Genomic DNA, 15,325 nt, shown 5'->3' with positions numbered 1-15,325 from the left:
TATGTTAAAGTCCCCACGATCTTTAGGTTTTCAACCTCTACTCCTGTTGTCAACATGGACCAGTTATGGGACAGCAACTGTCTGTCACTTCTGGAATTGGTGAGTTTCTACTTTCAATTTTGATTTAGTAACTGCACTCTCTAGTAAAAGGTACATTCCTAAAAGGCAATTAGTCATATTTACACCTAAAGTAGCCGCTTAAGTTAGGCTTTACACAAAACCAAGAAATGGAAAGCAAATTAACATGATTCAAATAATCAGAATGTTTTGTTTTTTTAACTGTTAGTCTTTGAACTTAATCTTTCAGAGCCAGAGATGCAGCTGTTCCCCAAATCAAGTGCAGAGGGAATCAGCTCTACTGACATCGCTGAAGGCTACACACAAGGGATAGCAACTTTTATGAAAACATCAGCATCTAGTCATTAGGACACACTAAAGCTGTTCATTGTCAAGTTATGAATGAACCACCCTGTAATTTGTCTTAAATTTTTTTCATTTATTCTAGATGTGTTATTAGGCCTGACATGTTTAATGGTGTTTTTCAATTAAGTTTTTAAACTACTTAAAACATTTCTGTAAATAAGTACACCATTGCAAGCAAGCACATATTATGCGTTTTTATGCGCTACTTGGCGATCTTAGGGCCTTGGTGTTGCACCTAATTGTTTGGAATCCGGAAGTACAAAGCATGGGAAATTCCAGACTTATTGCGAAAAGGGACTTGGACACATGCACGTGGCATGTGGGGTCTTAGCCCGGCCGGTTGTTTCACATCTGGTGGTTGATCTTAAAGGTGCATCATTTGGTGTTATCACAAACTATGGTTGACCAAACGGGTTAGTTCCTAGTCTAGGCCATGGGGCTAGGGACCGCGTTCGGGAGTAGGGGGTGCCCCCCTCAGACGGGGGCATGGACCTGGGCGCTGATTTAATATAGTATGAGGGCCCTTATGATCTCCCGGGCGTGGTCGGGGCTGGTATCCTGGGACCTGCACGTGGTGGCCCTGCTTTTAACTAGCCTTACCAGGATGATATAGGTAAAATTATGAACCAAATAAATTAACTGCTTGCGATGGTGCATTTATACAATACCTTGCCTTTACTCTCATGAGTGTAATATCCAATGTACTACTGGCACAACTGTTTAGGTCATCAATTTTCTAATTGTGGTTTTTCAGCTGTACTGTTTGAAAATAGGTTAAAGTACATTGCTGTGCCAGACATTCACTCTTTTGGTCATTAAATTTTGGTTGCATGCCTGTTGCAACTAGTCAACAGAAAAAAATGTTTGCGTTCACTCTTTGGCTCTCACGATGAATAAAAAAATAGAGGAAAAGGGCATTTGAGAGAACTTGAGAAAAAAAATAATATAAGTGCATTGTCATGAATACATCTGTATTGTGTAAACAAATTGCTCAATAAGTTTATATATTCATGTTGAGTCTGTCTTTTTATTTAATCTTGTTCTTTTGACTGATTTGGGACCATTTTATTTTTCGGCCAATTTTTAAAAATGGGCCTTTTTGGGTCACGATTTTTGGTTTAAAAAACTGCAAGGGGTTAAACTTGTTCTTTTGACTGATTTGGGTCCGTTTTATTTTTCGGCCATTTTTTAGAAATGGGCATATTTGAGCCAGGATTTTTGGTTTAATAAACTGCAAGGGATTAAACTTGTTCTTTTGAATGATTTGGGACCATATTATTTTCTGGCCAATTTGTAAAAATGGGCCTTTTTGAGCCAGGATTTTTGATTTAAAACACTGCAAGGGGTTAAACTTGTTCCTTAGACTGATTCTGGACCATTATTATTATCAGCCAATTTAATGAGCCTTTTTGAGTGGATGTTTTTGGGTGCGGGATCGCAGAGGTCACGATTTTTGGTTTAAAAAACTGCAAGGGGTTAAACTTGTTCTTTTGACTGATTTGGGTCCGTTTTATTTTTCGGCCATTTTTTAGAAATGGGCATATTTGAGCCAGGATTTTTGGTTTAATAAACTGCAAGGGATTAAACTTGTTCTTTTGAATGATTTGGGACCATATTATTTTCTGGCCAATTTGTAAAAATGGGCCTTTTTGAGCCAGGATTTTTGATTTAAAACACTGCAAGGGGTTAAACTTGTTCCTTAGACTGATTCTGGACCATTATTATTATCAGCCAATTTAATGAGCCTTTTTGAGTGGATGTTTTTGGGTGCGGGATCGCAGAGGGGTTCATTAGGGCAGTTTTTACAGCAAACCATGTAAGGTATAGTCAAAAGAGGGCGCTATAACATATTTTTCATCGTGTGATTGCCTAACCGTTTCTGTTATAGCGCCCTCTAATGGACGTGAGTACTCGGCATCCAAAAGTTTTTGCTCTAGCGCCCTCTTGAGTGCGGAAGTACTTAGCCTCCAAAATACCTTGTAAGAGCGCCCTCCCCGGCTTGAAATTCATCGGCCAAGGCCGTATTCAAAGTCATTCTAAAGAACAAGTTTAACCCCTTGCAGTTTTTTAAACCAAAAATCCTGGCGCAAAAAGGCCCATTTTAAAAAATTGGCCGATAATTGAAATGGTCCCAAATCATTCAAAAGAACAAGTTTAACCCCTTGCAGTTTTTTTAACAAAAAATTCTGGCTCGAAAAGGCCCATTTTAAAAATTGGCCGAAAAATAAAATGGTCCCAAATCATTCAAAAGAACAAGTTTAACCCCTTGCAGTTTTTTAAACCAAAAATCCTGGCTCAAAAAGGCCCATTTTAAAAAAATGGCCGAAAAATAAACTGGTCCCAAATCAGTCAAAAGAACAAGTTTAACCCCTTGCAGTTTTTTAAACCAAAAATCCTGGCTCAAAAAGGCCCATTTTAAAAAAATGGCCGAAAAATAAACTGGTCCCAAATCAGTCAAAAGAACAAGTTTAACCCCTTGCAGTTTTTTTAACAAAAAATACTGACCAAAAAATGCCCATTTCTAAAAATTGGCCGAAAAATAAAATGGTCCCAAATCAGTCAAAAGAACAAGTTTAACCCCTTGCAGTTTTTTAAACCAAAAATCCTGACCCAAAAATGCCCATTTCTAAAAATTGGCCGAAAAATAAAACGGTCCCAAATCGGTCAAAAGAACAAGTTTAACCCCTTGCAGATTTTTTAACCAAAAATCGTGACCCAAAAAGGCCCATTTTTACAAATTGGCCAGAAAATAAAATGGTCCCAAATCGGTCAAAAGAACAAGTTTAACCCCTTGCAGATTTTTTAACCAAAAATCGTGACCCAAAAATGCCCATTTCTACAAATTGGCCAGAAAATAAAATGGTCCCAAATCAGTCAAAAGAACAAGTTTAACCCCTTGCAGTTTTTTTAACAAAAAATCCTGGCTCGAAAAGGCCCATTTTTAAAAATTGGCCGAAAAATAAAATGGTCCCAAATCAGTAAAAAAGAAAAAGATTAAATAAAAAGACAGACTCAACATGAATATATAAACTTATTGAGCAATTTGATTACACAATACAGATGTATTCATGACAATGCACTTATTTTATTTTTTTCTCTCAAGTTCTCTCAAACGCCCTTTTCCTCTCTTTTTTTATTCATCGTGAGAGCCAAAGAGTGAACGCAAACATTTTTTTTCTGTTGACTAGTTGCAACAGCCATGCAACCAAAATTTAATGACCAAAAGAGTGAATGTCTGGCACAGCAATGTACTTTAACCTATTTTCAAACAGTACAGCTGAAAAACCACAATTAGAAAATTGATGACCTAAAAGTTGTGCCAGTAATACATTGGATATTACACTCATGAGAGTAAAGGGTAAGGTATTGTATAAATGCACCATCGCAAGCGTTTAATTTATTTAGTTCATAATTTTGCCTATATCATCCTGGTAAGGCTAGTTAAAAGCAGGGCCACCACGTGCAGGTCCCAGGATACCAGCCCCGACACGCCCGGGAGATCATAAGGGCCCTCATACTATATTAAATCAGCGCCCAGGTCCATGCCCCCGTCTGAGGGGGGCACCCCCTACTCCCGAACGCGGTCCCTAGCCCCATGGCCTAGACTAGGAACTAACCCGTTTGGTCAACCATAGTTTGTGATAACACCAAATGATGCACCTTTAAGATCAACCACCAGATGTGAAACAACCGGCCGGGCTGAGACCCCACATGCCACGTGCATGTGTCCAAGTCCCTTTTCGCAATAAGTCTGGAATTTCCCATGCTTTGTACTTCCGGATTCCAAACAATTAGAGTGCAACACCAAGGCCCTAAGATCGCTAAGTAGCGCATAAAAACGCATAATATGTGCTTGCTTGCAATGGTGTACTTATTTACAGAAATGTTTTAAGTAGTTTAAAAACTTAATTGAAAAACACCATTAAAACATGTCAGGCCTAATAACACATCTAGAATAAATGAAAAAAATTTAAGACAAATTACAGGGTGGTTCATTCATAACTTGACAATGAACAGCTATAGTGTGTCCTAATGACTAGATGCTGTTTTCATAAAAGTTGCTTTCCCTTGTGTGTAGCCTTCAGCGATGTCAGTAGAGCTGATTCCCTCTGCACTTGATTTGGGGAACAGCTGCATCTCTGGCTCTGAAAAAATAAGTTTACAGATACAAAGTTGTATGGATGCCAAAAAGTTAAATTAGCAAAATACCCTGCAGAGGTATCAAATCTAGCTTAAAAAACAATGCATAATGATAATTTGCAATTTGCTTGCCATTTCGATTTTGTGTAGAATATACATCAGGTCTTGACTAATTTGCTTTTAAGGAATTTACCTTTTACTAGAGAGTGCAGTTCCTTAATCAAAATTGAAAGCAGAAACTCACCTATTCCGGAAGTGACAGATCGCTGCTGTCCAATGAAGGCTCCACATTAACAACAGGAGTAGAGGTCTAGGTTTAGGCTGAAGCAGACACTGATGAACTCATGCAGCGTAGTGACCTTAGCAGAATGCCCCGATGGGCCGCGATTCTGCAGCTTAGGTATACCCATGGAGCTATAGCTCCATGGGTATACCAACCACCGCATTCGATTTTGGGTCGGCGGAAATACGCTTTGAGCGGCAGGAGTTCACATTCACAAACAAAACAATTTAAGCATGCACACAAACAGGAACACATCAACAAACTCATACAAATTGCAAGCGAAAATATAAATCACAGCAAAGGAAGCAGAAAGGTGTTTAAAATTGAACAAAACTGATTTTCTTAAGCACAAGAAAAAAAAGGTAACACTAGGACTGCTCAAATAACAGTGAAGTGTATCTTGCCATGTGGAACGTCGAAAGCCTTCCTGTAACAAAACAAACAGTAGATGTAAAATAATTAATTACTTTCAACTGAATTGCTTTCACTTTAGAATTTTTATCAAAAATACTTGCAGAACACCAACAGTTTAGAAAAACTACTCCAAGAAACTTATGCGGATCCAGTATATTTTCAGTGTTGAATGTCTTGATTTGGATCAAGTTGATATTTTCCCTCAAACAAGTTTCAGACTTACAGAGAAATGTGGCACAAAGTGGCCCCTTTGTATTTTCCAAAGTTCTAGAGTTATTTTTATGAAACTTGCCACAATTGTACATTTTACAACTTGTCCTTACTTGAGATAAGACTAGTCTTAACTCTTCGTGAAATCCACCCCAGGTGACTAGCACTGCCACTTTCTTTGGAAAAACACGTGGAAAGTTTGTAGTAAAAGACCCCCAAATCATTTGTTTTATTTTAATCAATTGTCCCAAGGTCAAGCAAATGCTTGCCATGCTGGCAGCTGATCATGATAAGAACTATTTTTTTTAACAATTATTACCATAGATAAGTATGGCTTAAAGTAAACAAATGTAGTGGTGGTAAGATGCAGCAAGAAAAAGCTAGACACAATATATTTTGGTAGTGGGGATCCTTTTCTTTTTGGGAAAAGAGCATAGGAATTTTTTGCCAGCATGTGGCATCAACGTTTCCATATCCTCTTCTTATATGTCACTCCACAAATTGGTTGTACTTTATAAGATTGGAATGAGACCCTACTGGCCCAAGTCCTTAACCCTTCACTTTGGACACTGGGGAAAGTATTGGGATTGTAGGGTTTCAATTAACCTGTTTACAGAGAAGGTAGTTCTTTATGCCAAGATGTATGATGATAAGTGGGTCTCAGACATTCATGTTGACATGTTGAACTTTTGGAGACTGGAGCTGCAGGCAGGAAAATGAAACAAAAACATGGTTTGTTAAAAAAAACTAATAAAAATCTGACAGTTATTTCATTGTTGTATCACCACTAAAAGTTTTTTTTACAATCTAGAAAAAAATATAAATAAGGTATTTTGTGCTTACTCTCAATTTTTCTGGAAACAATACAACCTTGATTAATAATGAGGAGAGCTCAGAACCTTTATTAGTTTAAATGATCTCTGCTTTTCACCCTTTCAAAAGATTGTAAAAGAACTGCTGGATCCTTACCAATATTAATATGTCTTGATTAAAAAATGTAAGGAAAACTGTTATTAAATATCTTCAAATTTGAATTAAAATATGTATTAAAGGAGTAATTTAGTAAAACCCAGTGCCTCATCAATGTGATTTATCAATGTGATTTACTGTTAAGTGGAGCAAACAGCTTTAGGCTGAAAAAAAAAACCCAATATATGTTATGTACTCCAGACATTTGTTGATATTTTTGGGGGCTGGCTAAACTATCACAAAATGTATAACTGGGTTGGCACAAATTAGCCTTTTGTGGTAAGGTTTTACAAAATCTGTAAAAATGCAGCATCAGCCCAATTGAAAGATAATTTACAGTAAAAATTATCCATGTGTGCACTTGCTACAATTTCCCTACAGATTTGTCTACAGATATGCAAAAAGTGTGTGAATATATTTTTTTGTTAACACACATGCAATTATTTTTGTTAGAATACATTAGCCCCAGTAATAATAGCCAAGAATGTTTGGAATTAGGTGTGGCCTTTGTGTGAGTGTGTAGTGAAATGGAATTGAGTTGGCCAGGAGGGTGAATGTAGTTTGACCAAGAAACACCCAGTCATCAGCTGCATGCATGGGCTCAATTTCATAAAGCTGTTCAACAACAAAAAACTGCTTAGCAACTTTGCTAAGCAAAAAATGAGCGAGGCATCAGTTGTTACAATGTAAACTTTATAGAATTCTGACTGATAGCCAGTCTCAAGCAAGACTTTTCTGCTTACAGGCTTTAAGAAATTGGGCCCTGATCTATGACACTACATGCAGTGGTTTCACTTCTCTCATGAACCATCCCTTTTGCTCATTAGTAGTGCGAGACAGGGATTATTAAGCCTACTGGCCCAAGTCCTTCTGAATCCTTCACTTTGGCTACTGAAGGGATTGGGATAGTAGGGTTCCAAGTTACCTGTTTACAGAGAAGGTAGTTCTTGGAGCCAGGCTGTATGATGAGACTGGAGCTGCAGGCAGGCAAACGAAACACACCTTTTGTTCAAAACATCTAGCGGCCTCACAAAGTCATTTTGTACAAGAAAACGGGTATGCATAACATAGAGATTGATGTGCTCACTTTCTGAAACACTAGAGCTGCAATAAATCCTGGGGAGATTGAAATTGTACCCAGTCAGTTTGCCACATTGTTTACAATTTTGTATTTATAATTTTGTGGGTCTATCAGGTTTTTTTTCATCTCAACTTTTTTTTCCACTTCCAGATTGACATTCTCAATGGCCCAGGGTGCAAAAGTAAAAAAACTGGTGGAAAGTTTGTAGTCAGACAAAAAGACATAAACTGGAGGCTGTTGGTTCAATTGTCTTTGTTCAACCGAACAATAAAAAAAAAAACATACATGATTTGCATCTTGTATAATCACTTCTCATTCCTAGATTTTGTGTAATGTTTACATCAGGCCTAACTGATAATACTAATTTGCTTTTAAAAACTTACGTTTTACTAGAGAGAGCAATTCCTTAAGGGGACACCCTGCCTTGGACCAGGCGAGTTGGTCTCGGATGAAAAGGATTTGAAACATTGTGTTATGAAATGCATATTATGGTTTGAAAGATGTTTTAAAAGTAGAATATAGTCCACACAAATATGCCTTGAAATTACAGGGCTTTCCTTATGCGTTGTGAACTAACATGGCACGCCATTTTGACTCCAGACCGTGTTAGATCGCAAAATAAAAGGAAAACCGTGCAATTTCGAGGCATATTTGTGTGGCTCATTATATTCGTCTTTTAAAACATCTTTCCAACCATATTCATTTCATAGCAAACGCTTTTCATAAACCAATCCAAGGCAACATGTCCCTATAATCACAGCCCATATACTTGAAGTGTAGACAAGTTGAAGTGTTGAAGTGTTGAAGTGTAGACATCTTTGGAGATGGCAAGCCTTGCTGTAACAAAAACAAAGAGTAGACTTTGCAAATTAATGTTTTGATTACAAATCATTCAACACTTTCAAATAAATTGCTTTCACTTTAGAATTTGTATAACAAAATCTTACAGAAATCAAACTTCCTGAAACAATTTTCTTGAGGATCGGTGTTGGTGGACATTTATTATCAGTTAACACAAACCAACTTTTTAACTTCATTTTAGTTTTTTTGTTTTGCTTGATTTTGGTCAAATTGATACTTCCCTCAAACAGTCACTTAAATCAGGACTGGTCTTTTTTCAGAATAACAGGGAAGAGGGCAACGTGGTGATACCCTTTTTATGTTCCCACTGTTTGGGGAGCTTTTATGTATAATAATTAATGAACTGAAAACAAACTTTGTTTTTGTTTTTTTCACTTAAAGAGTGTAAAACAAATTTAAAAAAATAACAAAAATGGAGACAGTTAATTTGAACCCAAAGAGATTGAAAACCCAAAGATTTGAACCCAAAGATTTAAACCAAAATCCAAGATGGCTGCCGCAAATGGTGGCCATCATATTCCCACAATGGATATAACAGGTTGACACATTACTGCCACTTTCTTTGGAAAGACCCAAAAAAGTAAAACGGGTGGGAAGTTTCCAGTAAAAGACCAAAATAATTACTAAAATGTTTGTTCAACTGTTTGACCCAAGGTCAAACCAAAGGTTACCATGGTAACCGCTGACCACAATAATAACTTTTTGTTCACAATGCATGACCCTAGATAATTTGTTGAGTAAAGTCATAAAATTTGTTGGTGGCAAGATGCAGCAATAAAAAGCTAACAAATATGGTAGAGTGCACCCCCCTACAGATAAGGTTTAACTGAACTTATAGAGTTGTCGTTCCAATGTGGAAGTGATACAAAAAGAGCAGCATTTCAGTAGGAATTTTTGCCAGCATGTGGCCTCTATTTTTCCATATCCTCTTCTTATAATAATGTTACTCCACGCCAAAATGGTCTTACTTTAAAAGATTTGAATGAGACCCTGTAATGAGCAACTGTCATTTGAGCCTACTGGCCCCAGTTCTTCTGAATCCTTCACTTTGGATACTGAAGGAATTGAGACTGTAAGGGTTTCAATTTACCTGTTTACAGAGAAAGTAGTTTCTATGGTCAGATGGTTCGATGATTGGGTCTCATCAGTCTTGTTGACAGGTAGATGTTTTGGAGACTGGAGCTATAGGCAAAGGAAACAAACACACCTTATTGTTTAAAAGTAATATTTCTTACACTTATTTCATCGTAGCACCACAAAAGTAATTTTGTACAATCAATAAAACAGGACCAAATTTCATGGCTCTGCTTACCGTAAAGCAAATAATATCTTATGGAAGCAGAAAATTCCGCACTTTCATCAAGTGAATTTAACAGCTTAGCAGGGACTAAGTAAATAATATCTTATGGAAGCAGAAAATTCCGCACTTTCATCAAGTGAATTTAACAGCTTAGCAGGGACTAAGCAAATAATATCTTCATGGAAGCAGAAAATTCCGCACTTTCATCAAGTGAATTTAGCAGGGACTTTTGGCTTGTGCTCGTACGTACTCCAGGTTACTTGGCATTTTTGCTTACACAGCTAATGCAGAAATTTGGTGCTCAGCAAGCAATCGAAGAATGGTGATCAAGGCGATCCCCGGAGCATTCTATTTTGAGCCCATTTTGATCCCATGTGTTGGGATACAGTAAGTGAGGATACTTTCCTTGACAATTACAAAAAGTATACCCTACCTTTTAATTTTGACTACAGCTGAGGTGATTTAAAAGGAAGGTATATGTTTGGTAAATACTCTTGAAATGAATGGCAATAAATAAAAGTTCACCGATTTACAAATAACTTACAGGGTTTACAGAAGGTAGTGGTGAAAGACTTCTCTTGAAATATTATTCCATGAAATGCTTTACTTTTAGAGAAAACAGTAAAACAATATCAATTCTCAATATCGAGAATTACGGATTTATTTTAAAGACATGTCACGACACGACGAAACGTGCGGAAACAAGAATGGGTTTTCCCGTTATTTTCTCCCGAATCCGATGACCGATTGAGCCTAAATTTCCACAGGTTTGTTATTTTATATAGAAGTTGTGATACACAAAGTGTGGGCCTTGGACAATACTGTTTACCGAAAGTGTCCAATGGCTTTAACTTCAATGAGTAATATGCTTGTGAAAAATATTATCTTTTAAACCCACAAGTTTGAATCTGAGAAGTGTTTTGCAGAAACGCTTCTCACTAAGTTCGGGTGTTCCTATCAGACATATCAACAGCGTTTTCACGAAGTAGCACGCTACGTGCTTTAAGATTTTTTTATACATTTTAATTTTTTTGACATTTTTGTTGATAATGCATGAAGACCTACAATTCCGTGAAGTTTCAAAGCTTTTTTTTTTTTGGGGGGGGGGGGATAACAATCCAGTTCCATAAAAGTTCTCAAGGGGTTTGGAACCTGCCATACATTTTTATTTTACAAAGTTTTACATGATGACACCAACATAATCAAAACAAATTACCATTATGGGGCAATTTTTGTTTTTCCTCAAATTATTTGTAAAAATACAATTTTCCAAAATTTCTTGATATTATATTAAATTATGTGCCTTTGCAGTGAATGCTGTTAGTAACTTTGCCAATCACTGTTTTGTACACTTTTACATCTGTCAAATCAAAGTTGACAAATTGCATTTCAATTTGTACTTTCCTCCAGTGTGTACAAATAATATTCAAATAGTGGGTAAATATATTCATAAAGTTGTGAAGACATTTGAATATTGCAAGTAGCTGTTTGAATTAGCCCAGAAAGGTATAAGATTAACTAAGTATGTCTGGAAGAAGCCTTTTGTGTGAGTTGTGCAGTGAAGCACGGGTGAGTGGGCATGGAGAGTTGCAAGTGCCTAGACACACACCATACTAGTCTTTTGCTGCATTTGATCTATAATAAAACAAGAATGGTGTAACTTCACTCTGCAATGTTTAACTGTTGGGCACATGGCTCCATGAAATCTCCTTGGGATTTGTTCTACAAATAAGCAATGGAAGACTAAGATGAACTTAAGGAGCTTGAGGCCAACATTATGTGATGGAAAGCAGACAGAAAGGCAACTCATTCAACAGCAAACCAGTAAGTTAATTTGCTTTATTTGAAAACAGTTTTGTTTTCAAGCATGAAAGTGGAGATCCTAAACCTTGTAAATATGTTTTAATTTTAAATCACAGTATGTTTATTTAACCCATTGGTGAACAGACTAATGTTATTGTTCTAAATGTAAAGTAAAAGGAATCAATCAATGCAACTCATTTATGGTGCTTGGTGCTGTAGGCCTACCTGGTTAAGATACAGATCTAAACCAGTGAAATTATTGTTAGCCAAGGAGATAATCTTTGAGAATAAGCAACGTTTTTATAATTATAACCATGGCAATGGATTATACTGCAGTTTTGTAAACATCGTTTCCCATAGCCTTCTCAATCAGAACCATTTTGTGATAATTTAAAGGTATTCCTGTGCTTCATCTGGTCTAAAACGAGACGCCATGTTGAGATAATGGTCGCAAAACACGTTCAACCATGTTTTTCTTGAAATTTGTCAATAATGCCCCCTATTGATTATTACGTCAAACAAAATTGATCGTTCTAAACCACTGAATGGGCAGTATGTGGGTTGTAGTTTTGACCGATTCTCAGTCCAATTTGAATGTGTTTTTGGTGGTCGCTAGAGACTGCCTTGTGCACGTAAGAGCTAAATAATTAAAGTCACCTGGAAATATACTTTTTTTCCCCCCAAACATTAGAGTATATGTTTCTGAACAATAAAATATTTTTTTGAGTAATTGTTTGTAATGATTTATATGTTTAACAAAATTTATAAAGTTGTGGGGGGTCGACTCCGCCTACCCCTTTTGTGACGTCAATCGAGGCAGACTTTGCATCGATCGAACATCGAACACACGTGCAAGTACATTCAAGTCCTAGTCGTGAGTTTGCATGTTTCGAAAAAGTTTTTTTGTTGCATTTTTCCGGCAATGTCACTAAAGATGGGGTCAGTTTGCAAGTCTTTTCCAGCGCTGTGCAGCAAACACTTTGAGCCGTCGTGCTTCGAGAATCCGGAATACACTACACATTTTGACATGAAGAGAAAAGTTCTTTTCTAAGAGAGTACGCCATCCCGACAATTTTCCAGCTAGTGGGGAAGTCGAAGAAGGTACCTGAAAGACGTAACAAACCTAAAAGAGCATTTGCCTAACGTGAAAAAAATCAGGTATTGTTTCAACTTTGAGGGCATGTTTTTAACTTGCGCCAAGCGTCACTATCTTGTGTTGGCACTGCATGCGATTCATCGCGCCTTGATTGATGTCACGAACAGTACCCTCTCGGGTCGGGCTTATTTTCAAATTTGTAAATAACATGGACACCAACTTTTTCAAACCTTAGTTAATTGTTTATTCATATTCCACTTATCAAAACACATATTTTAGTGACAAAAGCTTTATTTTGACAAAATACCACTTCCAGGTGACTTTAACTGTCGAACACTGTCAAACTTTGCGAAAACTGCGCGGGGAGAACAAACAAATTCGTAAACGACGAGTGTCTCTTTATTGAAAATTTATCTAGGTCAAACAAATTGTCCCTTTGTGAAAACTAAAAATGCGAAGTAGTTGTTTTTTTTGGGCCCATGCCGGCACTTCAATTTAAAATTGGGAAGTCTCAGTGTGTCTGTTTGTGACAACATAAAGGGGGAATCACAACATGCAGTGAATTTTACCAACACACCATTTTTAGGGTGTCAACTGAGGGATTTAAAATGAGGGTAACAATTTGAAATTCTTTTATTGACACAGAGTACATTCATGACATGTTTCCAGTAATTTCCAGGCATCTTCACCTTGTTGACACATGTTCCCAGCATGGGCTCGAATCTGGGGTAAAAATATAATTTGTTTAAAGACCGAAGGGCTTGCGACTATAGCAAATTACTGACCAGAATTGTTTATACAAGACCAGAATAAAAATGAGAAAGAGCTTTCCAAAAAGTGTGGTGTTTTTTATTATTCAATTGAAAAACACAAGACTACTTTGAGTTTACTGAGCCGATGCTAAATCACTGGCCCCATGTTTGAAGTCCAGTGTCAAATTCGAGCCCTGTCAATGATTCTAGGTTCGCAGAATGTCATTCTTTACAAATAAGTTAAGCATGATGAGTACAACATACAGATTGATGATAGGGGGTTGAGGTGTAAATCAAGGTTGGCAACCTGTAGGCGAATTTGACAGACCCCCTAAAAAACTCTTACTATACAATACTTGTTTTTGGGGGGTGTATTTTCCCTTTTTTTTTTAATTAACAAAATGATAGTGTATAAAATGGGTTGTTCTAGAGGCCTTAGAAAAAACATTTCATTCAAGGGTGCGTCTTTGACTTTTTTTTCTCTAAAGCATGTTCACGCGTTTACTCTTTACCTCATTTAAACCTATAATTTTGCATATTTACAAGAAAAGTATTTAAATTTTTCATAGTTCTTGCTCAAGAAATTTGTTTTGCAAGCACAGGGCTCTTCATTAGGGTCATCATGTGGATTTGAGAAAGAAAGTTCTTATCATTGGAAAATATTTTTCTTTTCAAAGTATTGGCCATGAATTTAAATACTAATAAATATCTTGGAGAGTTTTCGCTTTCTGATTGGTCAAAGACTATTCATATGGAGGTTTTCAAGCAATTTAGAGACTGGCTTTGTGTACTAAACAAGCACATTGTGTAAAAGTTCAATAAATACTCGAGTCTTCTGATATATATGGAGTTTCAGTTGAACGCCCTAGATGGAAGTATTTTTCTTTAAAAACAAAAAATGAATTCCTGACCACATACCTAGTCCTTAAAATAATTGTTTACTTCATATACTTATCTTTAATTCAATACTTGTTTCTAAAAATGATTGTCAGCCAAAAGGTCATTAGCGAATATTGTTGCTGTTTCTTGATCTTTTATGTTGGGGTGTTGATTTGTTTGCTGTGGTGTTTCGTTTGTTTGTTGTTGATGGGGTTTTTTTTTTTTGGGGGGGGGGGGTGGGGGCAATTTCAGTTGGTTTGATTTGTGAATAAGAAAGAAGATATGGTAATAATTATTATTTTTTTCGAAAACATTGGCAATTAATGACATTCAACGCCACATATTTATTTTGATTTGTTTGTATGCATCATGTACATAAATTAACTTTTTAAGGGAAAACAAAAGTTTAATAAAGTTTAATAAAGCTGTTTGAAAAGCAGAGAATTGCAGGAAAAAAACACACCAGTTTTTTGTATTGCTAGGCAAATAATGATTAGGGCCACCAGTTGCAGCAATGTAAACTTTATGGAATGTTGGCTATAGTAACCAGTTTCTGTCAGGCATGCGTTTTCTGTGCCTATAGCAAATTGTTAAGCTTAGCCTACACTGACAGGGCCCAATTTAATAAAGTTGTCAAGCAGAAAATACTGCTTGACAATATTCTTTGCTCAGGCAAAAATTGAGTGGGGCACCAGTCAAAACAATGCTAACTTGTCATTGTTTTAGCAACACTTTTCTGTGCTAGGCTTTGAAAATGGGCCCACACATGGCACAGGCCCTACTCCTAGAACTATTTCGGTTTCATCCGGCTATCGTCTCCCATAACCTCATAGGTTTATATCTTTCACGCGTTTAACAATGATGGTTCAATCATTGTTCAATGAATTTTGGAATCGAAAATCTCTCTTTATTTTAATTTTAATCTCGACAAAATTAGGCTCTATGCTGATTGTCCCGAACGCATCGCGAAGTCACGACACGTGACGAGCGTGCCCATATTATTTTTTTCCCAGGACAAACGTGGAGAATTATCTACACACGTTTGTCCTAGAATAAAATTAAAAAAAACACTTGATCCGTGCTTTGCGTACAAAAACATATGGACACGCGTCTG

This window comes from Asterias rubens, chromosome 1 (assembly GCF_902459465.1).
Source record: "Asterias rubens chromosome 1, eAstRub1.3, whole genome shotgun sequence".
Taxonomy (NCBI): domain Eukaryota; kingdom Metazoa; phylum Echinodermata; class Asteroidea; order Forcipulatida; family Asteriidae; genus Asterias; species Asterias rubens.
The sequence above is the reverse complement of the archived record's forward strand: the minus strand, read 5'-3'. Positions refer to the sequence as shown.